We start from the raw sequence: 8,671 nt of genomic DNA, 5'->3' as shown, positions 1-8,671 counted from the left end.
GAGACGTAAGACATAGACCCTATCCTCAAAGAACCCAGCATCTAGTAGGGGAAACAGACACATACTAAATGTGGTGAGGCCAATAAGAGAAAGGCCACAGAAATAATTCTCCCTCGACCGCCAGTATTAATTACACACTGTGGAGCAGCATTTTCTCTCATAAGACTCCACTCTTGGCAATACTGGCTTTAGTCCTAGAAGCTGGAAGAGGTGTAGGTAGAGTCACAGCTGTGCTAATATCCAACAACCTCATAAACTTTGTATGTGTTAGGTACTGTGCTAAGTATTTTATAAGCATCATCTCATTTAATCTTTATAACAAACCTATGAGGAAGTTACTACCGTCATAACTACCATTTTATGGATTAGAAAATGGAAGTTTAGGGAGTTCCCTGGTGGCCTAATGGTTAGGATTCTGGGCTTTCACTGCCATTGCCCAGGTTCAATCCCTGGTCAGGGAACTGAGATCCCACAAGCCACACAGCCTGACCAAAGAAAAAAAAAGAAAAGAAAATAGAGGTTTAAAGCATTTCAGTACTTGCCTAAGGCACCTCAAGCAATAGGGTGTGCAAATTCATGTCCTTAACCATTATTTTAAACTGCCCTCTCACAACTGGTGGTCCTGCTTTAATTAATAAAAATGGGGATACATTTTTTTGAATATTTGTACTAAAATAAGAGAATAAACGTATGAATAATCCAAATAGTGAATATCCGTTACACTTCAGTAATAATCCCCAATTACTAAACATAACTGGATAAAAAAGACTATAGCATAGGAAGTTGTGAAATGGTGGTTCAGTTTTTCAAAGCTCATAGAGACACAGCAGCAAGGATTGATCATTTCAAGTTTCCCACTGATTGCCTTTGGAGACAAGTTCTGAGTACTAAAGCACATTCTGTGTGAGCTAAGAATGGAAAAATCATCAGACTTGCAAAGGCTAAAAGAATAGAAGCCAAAGCCTATAGGAATACAGTCTTCCAAATGTATTATCTGTTATGCATTGATTTATCACATGTGGCGGGAATTTAAAACAGATGTGTGTTTTGTGGAGGAGACTATCCCATGACAGGGGAGAGGAATGTGACCTCAACTTGAAAGTAAAGAATCAGAACTCGTACGTGGTTCAGAAGTTTCCTTTTATGCTAGTCATACAATGAAATAAAAGTTCTTCAATCATCTTTTCAAATTAACTGGGACTTCATTTCTTAATCTGGAACTTGTTGAAACTTCTGGCTTTTGAAATGCAGTTATTTTCGTTGAAATGCAATTATATTTGAAAAATATTTCAAAGATCTAAGATTTTCTGAGAAACTTTTACTTAATCTAAAGCAAAATATCCTTGGAAAATACAGCTTTGATATGTAAATATTAACATTTACACATCCCTATTTTCTCTGTTCTCATCTGTAATTTCAGACATCACATTTCAATAGCTAGAATTCAATAACACATCTTTGTCTGACATCTGCTTTTTTTTTTAACTGAAGCTATAAAGAAGTCTGTTCTTTTCAGATCACATTTAAGTACTGAAAGTAATTTCATTTTAAAGATTATATCTAAGGAAAAAAAAGATTGTTTTCTACATTAGCCTAACATATCTACCTACAGTTATATAAACTTTCTATTTTTCAATACTTCAAAATTATTAGTAAAGATTTCTCATAATAAGTGTTTTAGTTTGGAAACAGTCTTGAGACAAAAAATGCACAATGTAGAATAACTTTGTAGTCATTCATCTAGTTTTGAGGGAAAATTATCTTAAAAATCATTAGTTAAGCAAAAATGCTTTTCTCAAAAGTACCTGTGATTTAGCTTTCAGTTTATTTTTACTATCCATTTATATGATCAGATAAAATTTTAAAAATAATTCATCAATTTAGACAGTTTCTATGACAGGAGAAAAGACAGTTGATCATACTGTGGAGACATCCACACGTGCATACATACATGTATATTGAACACCAAAGAGAGTTAATTTGCTCAAAGCTAGAGTGATCATTGACAGTCTAAGAAAAGCAGAGAAGGAAGGTCCCTCTCCCTGTAAGAAGTTATCTAAGGAAACTAGACACATGCCTGGAAGAAGCTACCTGAATTTCTCATTGCATGTCTATAAACTGCCAAAACGATTTGTTCATTTGTTTAACTTTCCTCAAACATGTATTGAGCACTCATTGTGTTCTGGACATTCTTCTAGGCATGAGGGGGAAAGAAAATGAAAAAGATGTATAAATGATATGTCTTGCTTAACAAGCTTAAGGTTTCTTAAGGAGGTAAAAGTGACGTGCAGTGAAATGCAATACCTGTTAAGTGTACAACTGGGTGAGCTTTAACAAATGTAACCATGTAACCAACACCCCAATCAAGATAGAAGACACTTTCATCACCCCTAGAAAGTTCCTTTATGTCCTCCTTCAGTCAATCTCCCTTCCCAAATAGGCAATCATGTTCTGATTTCTATCACATTGGATTAGTTTGTCTGCTCTTGAAGTCACATAAATTGAATTATACAATACATATTCTTTTGTGTCTGATTCTTTTACTCTGTCCAATGTTTTAGAGATTCATCCATATTGTTGTATTAGTAGTTCATTCCATTTTATTACTGAGTAATATTTCTGTGTATAAATATGCAACATTTTTTCAAAAATCCATAATCTTGTTGATGGACATTTGTATTTGTTTCCAGTTTTTGGAATAAAGCTGCTATTAATATTCTTGGTCAAGTTTTTGTGAATTTATATTTTCCTTCTCTTGTATAAACACCTAGGATTGGAACTGCTGGGTCATTAAGTGAGTGTATAATTTTATAAGCTCCCAAACTGTTGTCCAAAAAAAGCTGTACCATTTTATACTCCCATGAGCATTGTATGAGAGTTCCACTTATACCACACACTTGCCAACAACTGATATTGCCAATCTTTAATTTTAGCCATTTTAGTGGGTGTGAAGTAGAATTTCAATGTAGTTTTAATTAATATTTCCCCAATGACTAATGATGTTAAGTATCTTTTCACGAGCTTATTGACCACTTGTATGTCTACTTCTGTGAAATGTCTGTTCAAGTCTTTTGCCTATTTTTAATTGGGTTTTTAAATCCTTTTATTTTTTATTTGTAGGAGTCCTTTAGATATAATGGTATAATGATATAAGTTCTTTATCAGGTATATGTATAAGAATATTCTCTCTCAGTTTTCTAATAGACTTTATTTTTTAGAACAGGTTTAGATTAACAGCAAAACTGAGCAGAAGGTGTAGAGAATTCCCATATACCTCCTGCCCCTACACCTCCTCCCTCAGTGTCAACATTCTGCACCCAAAGTCCATGGTTTACATTAGGATTTTCTCTGGATGTTGTACATTCATTGGATTTGGACATACATCCGCCATTATAGTATCATAAAGAGTAGTTTCATACAGAGTAGTTTTAATGCCCTAAAATTCCTGTATACTCTGCCTATTCATCTCTCTCTTCCCTGAACCCCTGACAACCACTGATCTACCTACTGTCTTTGTAGTTTTGCCTCTTCCAGAATGTCATATAGTTGGAATCATACAGTATGTAGCCTTTTCAGATTGGCTTCTTTCACTTAGAAATATGCATTTAAGATTCCTCCATGTCTTTTCATGGCTTGATAGCTCATATTTTTAGTGCTGAATAATATTTCACTGTCTGGATGTACCAGTTTATTTATCCATTCACCTACTGAAAGATATCTTGCTTGCTTCCAAGTTTGGGCAATTATTAATAAAGCTGCTATAAACATCCATATACAGGTTTTTGTGTGGACATAACTTTTCAACTCATTTGGGTGAATACCAAGGAGCACAATTGTTGGATCATATGATCAGAGTATGTTTAGTTTCGTAAGAAACTGCCAAACTCTCTTCCAAATGGCTGCATCATTTTGCATTCCCACCAACAGTAAATGAGAGTTCCTGTTGCTCCACATCCTCACCAGCATTCGGTTGTTAGTATTTTGTATTTGGGCCATTCTAATAGGTATGTAGTGGTATCTCATTGTTGTTTTAATTTGTAATAGCTTAATGACACATAATATTGATCATCTTTTTCATATGCTTATTTGCCATCTGTATATCTTCTTGGATGAGGTGTCTGTTTAGGTTTTTGCCCATTATTTAATTAGATTGTTCTAATTAAAGAATTTGGTATATGCACACATTGTGAATAGATTAACACTGTCAAGCTAATTAATGTATCTATCACTGCACATAGTTTCTATTTTGTGTGTGTGTGGTAAGGATACTTAAAATCAACTGTCTTAGAAATATGGACTGCTTCTCGAATTTGCATGTCATCCTTGTGCAAAAGCCATGCTAGTCTTCTCTGTATCATTCCAATTTTAGTATACAAGCCGCTGAAATGAGTACTCAAGATTTATTTTTTCCATACATTTTTTCCAGTTGTTCCAACACCATTTGTTTAAAAGACTTTCCTATCCCATTGAATTGACTTGGCACCTTTGTATTGATAAATATTCAATTAATCGTAAATGTGTGGGTCTATTTTTTATTTCACTATTCTGCTTTACACACACACACACACACATTTTATTTTATGACTGTGTTGTATAATCCAGGCTGAATTCATTATTATATTTTTATTATAATTTACATATATTTATTATAATTATATTCATTTAAAAATTCCATTTTAAAAAACTAAAACAAAAACATTTTCATGGCTTCCTAAAAGTGTTGTGGTCCCTAGGCACTGTGCACTGTGATTAAGGATAATTGGCTGTGGTAGGGATAAAGCTAGCTTCTGCACCCATAGCCATGTCAGAGACTAGGCAGAGGGACCTATGAAATTTCTCTGTGAGCGCAGGCTGGGCTTGTAGCCCCCGAGAGCAGCAATTATCTAGTAGCCTGTGATAGGTTACTTTTAATACAGTATTTTCATTGTGTTATCCCTGACCCTTCAGTAAAGTCTTTTAAATATTATGATCCTAACTTAGTTGGTCTATGGGGAATTAAGGAAAATGTCTTTATCAGTCAGGGTTCTTGGTTGTAAGCAACAGAAACTGACTTTAGCTGAATGAGTGGGAATGGAGTTTTATTAAAAGTTACGAAGTAGTTCACAGAATGGTTGGAATATTTGGAACATTAGACTCAAGGCTAAGCTTTTAGGAAGAATGCCCAAAACCACATTCCATGAGCAGGTCTAATGAGGAAAATGTTGCCACCACCAGGCACTAGAAGTTACAGTTTACCCCATTGCAATTCTGTGCCAGGAAAGCAGTTGTACTCTTACTGCTATAGTCATTAGCCCCAATGTATTATTTGTGCCAAGAATTCAATCTTGCAGCCCCTGTACTGCTAGCACAGAGTGAGAGACTGAATGTTTCATTAATAATTATGTAAAAACACTGTGACACATATAAGACCAACCAAAATGTCTGAAAAGCAGAAAGTCAGGAGAATAGGGAATTCTCAATTTCTCAAGAACTTCTCAAGAAAACAAAAATACCACGTAATATATATACTCAAGGAGCTCACAGTTTTCTGAAGGAAAGAAACACATGCACAACTACTAGTAAAGCCACTCTCCTCTTTAATATAAATGAAATAGTGTGGGAGCAGAGAGGAGAAGACAATTTCAAACAAGGAGAATTTGAGTCTTGGATCTTGAAGAATAGCAGGATTTTGGTAAGCAGAGAATGAAACATTCTTGGATAAAGGGAACCAAGTGGGCAGATAAGCAGAGTTCAACTGCACGGTGTATTTGAGGAACAGTAAGTGGTCTAATGTGGGTGGTGGAGAGGCTGCAGTGAGGTGTGAGACTGAAGAGGTCGATGACTATTATGTCGTGTGAGCCTTACTTTAATATGAGCTCTGGAGTTCAAATTTTACTCTGGAAAGCCCATTGGAAGTTTTTGAAAACAGGAAGTAATATGGTACTCGACTTCATCACTGTGCTTGAGGTGGATTAATTATCCTAGGTTAGAGGAACAGTAAGAGACACTGGGGAAGTGATACAAGAGTTAGATGGACTTTGGACTAGCTCACTCCAAGGTGCTTTCTGACCATAAGACTTGATCGTTGGAGAGAGAAAGACAATTGGCAAAGAGATAGCAAATACTGGCCAAAGTACTTCAGGAATAAGGTAATGAGAACCTGGACCTGGTGGTAATAGAGGGCGTGGAAAAGAATACACACATTTGAGAGACATATTTGAGAAAGAAAACCTGTGTTAGTGTCAGACTGAATGTGAGAAGTGAGAGGAAGGAGTTCAAAAATTCTACAGGGTGCTTGAGTACAACAGAATCCTCAGAGTCAATGTTCAGGGAGAGCTATGGCCCTGAAGTCAGTGGATTTGCTTGGATGCCTCTGAAAAGAAAAACTCTTGAGCTCTATTGTATTAAAACAGCTTTTTTTTAACTAGTGGAGAAAGCTTTAGCCCACCAGGAAGCTTGTCCTTCCCCAACAGATGGAGTTACAAAGCTTGAACTTGGGTCCGGGGCAACTCTGTTCCATAGCAACTAAACCTAGCAAGACACGTAGCCATGAATCAGAATGGGATCGGGAATGTAACCCTTAAGCCCTGGTGTTTTGCTTTGTTCCCTCTGAAGATTCTATTCTAGATATGTTAATTCTGTTCTATCATTCCTACTGCCCCCTTTGCCCTTACAATTCCCAATCCTCTCTTTTTATAAGGCTACCACTTTTCGTCTTGTGCCTGAGAGAATACTAGTACCCATAAGGGAAGGTCAGAGAGGGTGTTCATTTGTGAAAAGGATAAAGAATTTTATTTCAGATGAGTTGAGTGTGAACTAAAGGCAAGAAATCTAGGTGCAAATTTCCAGCAGTAGATAGAAAACACAGATCTGAGCTCAAAAAAGAAATTGGAAATAGAGGTACAGATTGCAAAGTCCTGGTCAAAAGCTGAGAGTTAAAGTTGCTGAAGATTCCAGTGGAAAGTGTTATAGAGAGAGCCAGAGGGCTCTGCTGTGAAACTTGGCGCTTGGTCACCTCTATGCAGTGTGGGGAGGAAGAAAGAGTGAAAGGATCCAAGAACAAAAGAGGCAGTGAAGATAGATGAGAGAAAATCCAGGAGACTGTAGCCTCATGAAAGCAAGGGAAACAGTTTCCAAAAAAAGAGGATCACAGCCCATATTGGTTAAAGTTTTTTAAGTTTAAGGGGTTTGCCAATAACAGGGAGGCCAAAAGAAAGACAAAAAAATAATATAGAATTCAATTAGTCAGAGAGGAGATTCTTACCAAGTCACAGTAACAACTAGGGTTGTAAAATATGTTGCTTGTTTTAAAGGAAAAAAGGGTCTGAGGGCATATCCTCTGTCTGTTGGGATCTTCAGCAACTCTCTCAGTTTCTGACTAGGACTTTCCAATCTGTATTTCTTTTTCTAACTTCCTTTCTGATTTCATTCTGTGTTTGCTATCTATTTACTAGGTTGGAATTAAATGGGCAGGCAGGAGAATGACCATCACTGCAAGAAAGGGCTCAGGAAAGAGCCCTAACTTCATAATCTCTGATAGACCTAAATCTATGGCATTTTTGTGCCCCAAATTTTAAGCCAAGTAGGATGGAAAATCTGCTACCTTTGGTTGGATAAGTGATTCTGTAACCCTGGGAATATATAGAAAATTATGATATAGCTCAAAAGTATTGAATTCCCATTTTTGTAGTAGTTTAGGGCTATGTTTTATAATATTGTGATAATCCATATGTGTTTGTTGATTATTTAAATGTTTAGATAAATCATGCTGTTTATTCTGTCAGATATTTGAAGTATTTGAAGATTATATAAAATTTGAAAACATAGTTTAAAATATTTTAGGGGAATTTAACTTTTTTAAACATAATTAATTGAATATTAGCCTAATAACAAGTAAAAGTGACCTTTTATACTTTAAATTATTCGATTTATAAATAGAATATGTTGAACTTAAAAATGAGGTTTAACTCTTAAAAAACATAGGGTGAAATATTTATAACATTGGATTTGGCAATGATTTTGTAGATAGGACACCAGAAGCACAGGCAACAAAAGAAAAAATAGATAAACTAAACTTCATCAAAAATTTAAAACTTCTGTGCATCAAAGGACACTATCAAGAAAGTGAAAAGAAAAATCACCATGGGATACCACCTCACGCCTGTCAGAATGGCTATCATCAAAAAGAACACAAATAACAAATGTTGGCAAGGATGTGGAGAAAAGGGAACCCTCATATACTGTTAGTGGGAATGTAAATTGGTGCAGTCACTGTGGAAAACTATATGGAGGTTTCTCAAAAAACTAAAAATAGAACTACCATATGACCCAGCAATTCCACTTCTGGGTATATATCTGAAAAAACAAAAAAAAATCCCACTAATTCGAAAGGATACATGCACCCCAATGTTCATGGCAGCATTATTTACAATTGCCAAGATATGGAAGCAATCTAAGTGTCCATCAACAGATAAATGGATAAAGAAGATGTGGTATATATATATATATATATATATATATATATATATATATATATATATATATATATACACAAAACGGAATACTACTCAGCCATAAAAAAGAATGAAATTTTGCCATTTGAAGCAACATGGATGGACTTGGAGGGCATTATGCCTAGTGAAATAAGTCAGACAGAGAAAGACAATTACTGCATGATATCACTTATATGTGG

At 35.5% G+C, this 8,671-nt stretch overlaps 1 non-coding gene across 1 annotated transcript; it reads right to left on the bottom strand.

Annotated features, from left to right (window-relative positions):
• Window positions 1–4,286: 4,286 nt before the first annotated feature.
• LOC114235651 (U6 spliceosomal RNA) lies at window positions 4,287–4,395 on the bottom strand. The gene has a single exon (XR_003621770.1). It is a non-coding gene; the product is annotated as a U6 spliceosomal RNA (small nuclear RNA).
• Between the last annotated feature and the right edge of the window lie 4,276 nt (window positions 4,396–8,671).

The sequence above is a fragment of the Balaenoptera acutorostrata genome, chromosome 1 (genome assembly GCF_949987535.1).
Source record: "Balaenoptera acutorostrata chromosome 1, mBalAcu1.1, whole genome shotgun sequence".
NCBI classification, from domain to species: Eukaryota; Metazoa; Chordata; class Mammalia; order Artiodactyla; family Balaenopteridae; genus Balaenoptera; species Balaenoptera acutorostrata.
The sequence above is the reverse complement of the archived record's forward strand: the minus strand, read 5'-3'. Positions and strand labels throughout refer to the sequence as shown.